We start from the raw sequence: 5,853 nt of genomic DNA on the forward strand, positions 1-5,853 counted from the left end.
ATTTATCATTGGAACGCGACATCAGTGGCCAGATTTGAGTGTCATAGTTTCCGTTGTAGCGTACGATCAAACGATCGACAAAGGCGTTAACTTTCTCTCGAGCCGTGGTAATCTTCAGCGATAAGCCTCGTTCATTCTCTGCCCATTAAGATAACTGTGACGGGCAGTTACGTCGACTCCTGAACCGGCCGACTGGGTCCATTCCCATGGCGATAGTAATACGCTTTGTTACGTAATCCGACGCCCCAAACGCCATCGGCCGTCATCTGCATTATTTCTCCCAAGAAGGCGACCGACCGTTCGTTCTGATCTACGAGTTTTTTTGACAACTCGGCAAGTCTCGGCTGGAACTGTGTGTGTTCTTGCTGGGACGTTATCTTCTTGAGAACCCATCGCCCATCGTCGCAGCCGGCGATCGGACGCAAGATCCCGAGCCGGGGCGCCCGACACTCCCGAGGACACCGCGGGGACAGTTATCCGACAAAAGGCGAAGCCAACCCGGGGTAACCCGAAACCGGTTCGAGCGCACGGAACAACCGTAAACCACCGGCAGTCCGAGGCAGAAATTTGAGGCACTTTCGGGGCCACCACCGGGCGCACTTCGCAACAGGTACGCGTCCCGATCCGATCGGACCCGGGCCCGGCCCAAGTGTCACTTTACGGTGGCACCGGGGATTGATTTACCACTGTGACGAGCGTCCAGCAGGACCTCGGTAGGCCGGCCCGTGAAGCCGCAGTAATTGCAAATCACGTAAACAACACCCAGGGACCGCCGGCAATCGGGCCACCAAATCTTTGCCAAAAGTTTTGGAACTAGCAACCGGGAGGAACCTTTTCGGGAGGTCACCTTCGGCACGGTTCGGACACGTAAGCTAATATCTTGCGAAAAAGCGGACCGACAGGCTGGCCAGCCATCGGTCCTACACTGCTGAAAGGGCTCTCTAGCGGGACTGCCCACACGGCGGCGGGCAGCCCAGTTTGATGGATGTGGACCTCCTGGGTTATGCAAAAATGCGCAACAAAAAACACCGACCACCGGCTCTCATAAGCATAATATGATCAATTTAATCAACCTGAAATGGTTCAATTTGCTGCCCTGTCCTGTGGCGACTCGATGCGGTTGACATGCGACCTGCTTCCTGGAACAGCCGGGACCTCCCGAAGAGCCAGTATCCATTATGATATCATCTCCATTCGCCCGCCCTGTCAGTAGCTGTCAAACTGGGGGCCTTAGCAACGGACGGGAGACCTCCCAGCGAACGATACGCACCCGAGCTGCCGCCAGCTCGTCGGACTGCGAACGTCTGAAAGCAATCAATTAGTGGGGGACTTTCTACGGCTCGATTCGAGTCCAACTAGCGACAAAGAGTGTGTCGCCAACCTGCAGCATGATTTGCGTCCAGCCGGACCAGACATGGCCCACCGGGGGCGGATGTAGGTCCCTGCATAATATCTACACCACGCACATCCGTCATCGTTCGGCGGTTCGCTGTATTTATATTTATTACTGGATTAAATAAACGCCCTCCAAGGACACTATGGCAAAGTCCTATTTTTGGCCACACTATCAGCTTCTGCTTTGGCAATCTTTTTGGAATCACCGAGCGTACGAGCCGATGATTTAATGACTATCAGTGGAGTGCTAAAGATCGCCATCGGTTGGTGATGGATCGAGTTTTTGCCACACATGCCAAAACATGCCTTTCCCGAGTGCTCCTCGGCTATTTACCCATGCAAACCTTTGACAGCCTAATTCATTGATTAAAACTGACGGAGTTCTCCGTTCTTCCAGATGACATACTGCTTCTTATCAGCAAAAGCAGTAGCCGATGGGTCTAATAATGGTTGCCACGAGTCCTGGACCCCATCCGAACCAACCGAACGTCGCAATGTCTACGGCGAATCGCAATCAGCAAAATACGAGACGAGCGCCAAGAAGAGCAACACAAATGTCGGTGAATGTCAGAATTGCTCGTTAGCATTCTGAGTCGTCAGCAGTTGATTAATATTTCGGCTTGTACCTCATCGGGTTGGCACGGACTCTGAGAGCGCGGCCTGCTGAACCACCCGGACCAGATAAGAACAGCATGAAGTCGTTCGAGCGAACTGCCAACGAGCCATGTGATTAGAGAGCCGATAGCTTCGTTGACCGAAAATAACAGGAAGCACTTTAAAACAAAACCTGTGCATCAATTTTTTTGTCCACTTCCATTGGACCTTTACGGTGCTGCATCCTCGATGACCATAGCGAAGGAAGATCATACGCAACGTTTACCGTTAGGGGGCTGACAGTTATTACGATTCGAAGGCACAGGCTCTTGGACGGTTTCGCTGATCACCTTGGAAATTCGAGAGCAAAAGGATGTTTTACGAGGACAGTAAATATCCTTTGGTCCAGGTAATGGACCCGATCAAGTGTCCATTTGTCCGCAAACAGAACACACTCCAAAGTTTGAACTTCGAAGAACAGCCGAAAGCAAGCCGGGAATTTATTTATTTATTGCATTTTCGGACCGAGTTCGGAACGGTCCATTGCTGCGTTATGCAAATAGGGATCCTTTCCGTTAGTGGCCGGCCGTGTTCCGGTCGCCCTGGACAGCACATCCTAACGGGACCTCTGCACCATTTTCGGGACCTGTTTAAAGCGACGTTGTGACGAGAAACTTGAAACGGACGCATCCATCGTAGAAGTTGGATTGGTCGCTGTTCTGTTTCGGGGAATCATAAATACCTGTTACTGAATTCGCTGAAACATACTCTCTCTCTTTCTTTCTCTCTCTCTCTCTCTCTATCCGCAGAGACCCAACTAGTATTTTTTGTAGTACCTCTTGGCAGCGTTAAAACAGTAAATTATGAACAAATGGTTTAGAAAGTAACCGCGTTTCGTTATTGGCGACGAAAGACGAGCCCAACACTAATTTGTCGCGACACCATCGAACATTACTCGAAACGTCCGGACCAGATTAGACCCGCATTAAAGCCGCCGATCTGCAGCCCAGGCCAAACGGTAAGATGCTGCAAAAGCGAACGGTTTGCTGCTTCATAAATAATTCAAACGATTCGCGTGCCCAACTTCCTGCCCGGCCCAAATCGGCCCGGTGACCGGGCGTCTTTATTGAAAGTCGAAGTTGCCTGTGGGGATGGCAAAAAAAAAGTGGCTAGGAGAAGAGGATGAGAAAACAGTGTTCCTGTCCCAGCGAGGAGCCGGAATGGCCTCGGTCCCGGTGACAAACCCAGGATCTGCGCGTTGCTTTCCTGCTGTTACATCGCCATCGCACCCGTTCCTTGCCTCCTTGCACCAGCAGCAGCAAACGGGTTTGCCTGGCCCGACCTGGCCCAAGAGCTCCTCTAGCGCCTAGGCTCGATCGCAGCGGGGCGCAGGAATTTGGCACCGTGCAAATCCGTTGTCACCCCGTTGCCCGCGGGACCGGTTTTGCGTCGATTTTTCGGGCCAACCTTTCACGCTTTGGCGTTCGTTGCCTTCCCTGTCTCTCACTCTCTCTCTCTCTCTCTCTCTCTCTTGCTGTCTTTCGGGGGGTGCCTTTGGCTTCGAAACCCCCTTTTCCGTGGGCCACTGCCGGTTGCACTGCTGGACGCGGCGCAACAAGTCCGCCCAAATGCGAATTCGGTGACATAGTTAACGGCGCGCGATGCTTAGCGTGTAGGCTGCGTACCAATCCTAGACGACGACCCGAAGCTATGCTGGGTGGCGTTTGGGGCCGTTTGGCCTTCTCGCCTTGCGCGTTGCGGTTTTTGGGGGACACAATAGTTGCAGAACCTGTTTCACTGGCCGGCAATCAATTTGCCGGTCTCACCGGTCGTCTCGTCAGCGATCCTTGGTGAGTGTGGATCTTTGGCCGGTTTGGCCGGTCGCCGGAAGCCACGACGCAGCGGTTGTGGTGCAGGCAGCGTTTACGATATCTGGCGATGGCGATCTCCGAACAGCGTGGCGCTGGAGTGGCTAATGGGAAACTGGCCACGAAACAGGTGATAGCGTTTCACGATCGCCCGCGATCAGCTATGCGCTCGGCCGGTCAAATAACCATGCCAAATGCATTAACAGGTTTGACAAACGATTCTCGCCAAAAAACGCCCAATTTCGGGAGGAGACGGACGAAAACGATTAAGCAATACGCGGTTTGATTCCGAAAGTTGTTTCCACCGTTCCGACGGGCGAGTTTCGTGTAGGTTTTTCGGTGCGGCTCTTGCTGCGCGTTCACCAGAGCTGAGAGCGATGATAGCGGGGACACGGGTCCCAAGTGATAGTTTCATGATAGTTACGGTAGTTGTATTAGTAGTAGGAAAAAAACATTTTCCATCAATTATTTTCCAAACATTCTTTAGGGTTGAAAAAAACTAATTTCTTCAACAATGATAAACTGAGTTTATGGCACGTTCCAAGCATATCCAACAACTTCTATGTTTATCATAGTATTCATCCTTATCTCCTCTTCCTCTATACGTCCTTTCTCCTTATCTCCTCCTTATCAGAATCACTGACATCTACAGTCAATAGATTACCAAAGGATTCAGCTACATCCAGATTATTCTAAATTCCTGTCTCCCCTGTGTTCTAAAATTCCTGTGTTCAAAAATCTAAAATCTAAAAATCTATTTGCTATTTTTTCCAAAGAACCTATTTTCACTTCACTACAGTTGTCATCCATTTACTCCATTCATCTCGTTCAACTATCTGCTTGAATAAAGTGTTGTTGCTTATAATACATCCAGTGGCTGAACCCTTTATGACCCCTTATTTAAACAGGAGAACATCAACGAATCTTGTCCTAAACCTTGCTGGCGCGAAAAAACTATCGTTCGAAGTTAACAAACCAAAAGAAACCTCAATCAATAGAAGCAATAATTCTATCCACCCAACAATTCGTGGACTAATTATCTGAAGTTCTTTAAAGTTAACTAGTTGTAAGATGTTGTTAGTTTTTAGTTATAAGTAGGATTAAAAGGCTCAACGCCACGTGGCATAACATATAATTTAAATAGATTTAATTCGAAACATTTCTACTTCAATCTCGATAAATCTTCAATTCTTCAATCTTCAATTTTGATACCTTAGACTTATTAAATGCAATCTCGAAGTGGAATATCTCTGTACCCTTATGTAATCAAGCATTTATGTCTAAAAAAGTTCAAATTTAACAAAACAATAAGCTTGAATGGTTTGTTGATGTTCACATCCAGTGGTTGATGTTGCGATTTGGGGCCGCTCAGCATGACTAAATGAGTTTTCGAATATGTCTCAAGTTGCTTGGCAGAGTTTTTCAAGTGTACTTTAAATTGGTCAACACCCAAAATGGATTCTCTTTCTTCTTCAAATCGGTTCCTGGTCTTTTCGCCCAAATCTCTTAAACCACATTTTCATTACAGCGACATCCATTCGCTAGCAATGAACAATAATTCCAGGCGGAATATCTTCCTTTGGCAGAGTCTCTCACTCGAAAATCCACATTTGAAGTTAACATCAAGATAACACGACCTATTCGTCACACATTCGACCGTTGGTTACACATTATACAAGTATCCTATTGAACACCAAAAGTCAGGAAAATCGAGTTTTTCCGAAAATCGACCAGGAAAGTTCAACACTTGTGCACATGAAACAGTGTTTGGATCTATCATAACTAGCAACCTTTATAGAATTACTGAACGTTCTTTCGTATCTCCTGTCGACGGCTGCTCGTGTGATTCAGTGAAAGTGTTAAACCCGGCGCGCCACAGTAACGCCCAGTTGCGCCCCTCGGAAATACCTGCAGACCGCCGGTGAAACATGTGCGCAACGAAACGATGAACTTCGAGCCCATCTGGTCCGGGAAGATCAAGTGCACACTCCCCTGA

The sequence above is a fragment of the Anopheles bellator genome, chromosome 2, assembly GCF_943735745.2.
Source record: "Anopheles bellator chromosome 2, idAnoBellAS_SP24_06.2, whole genome shotgun sequence".
Taxonomy (NCBI): Eukaryota; Metazoa; Arthropoda; class Insecta; order Diptera; family Culicidae; genus Anopheles; species Anopheles bellator.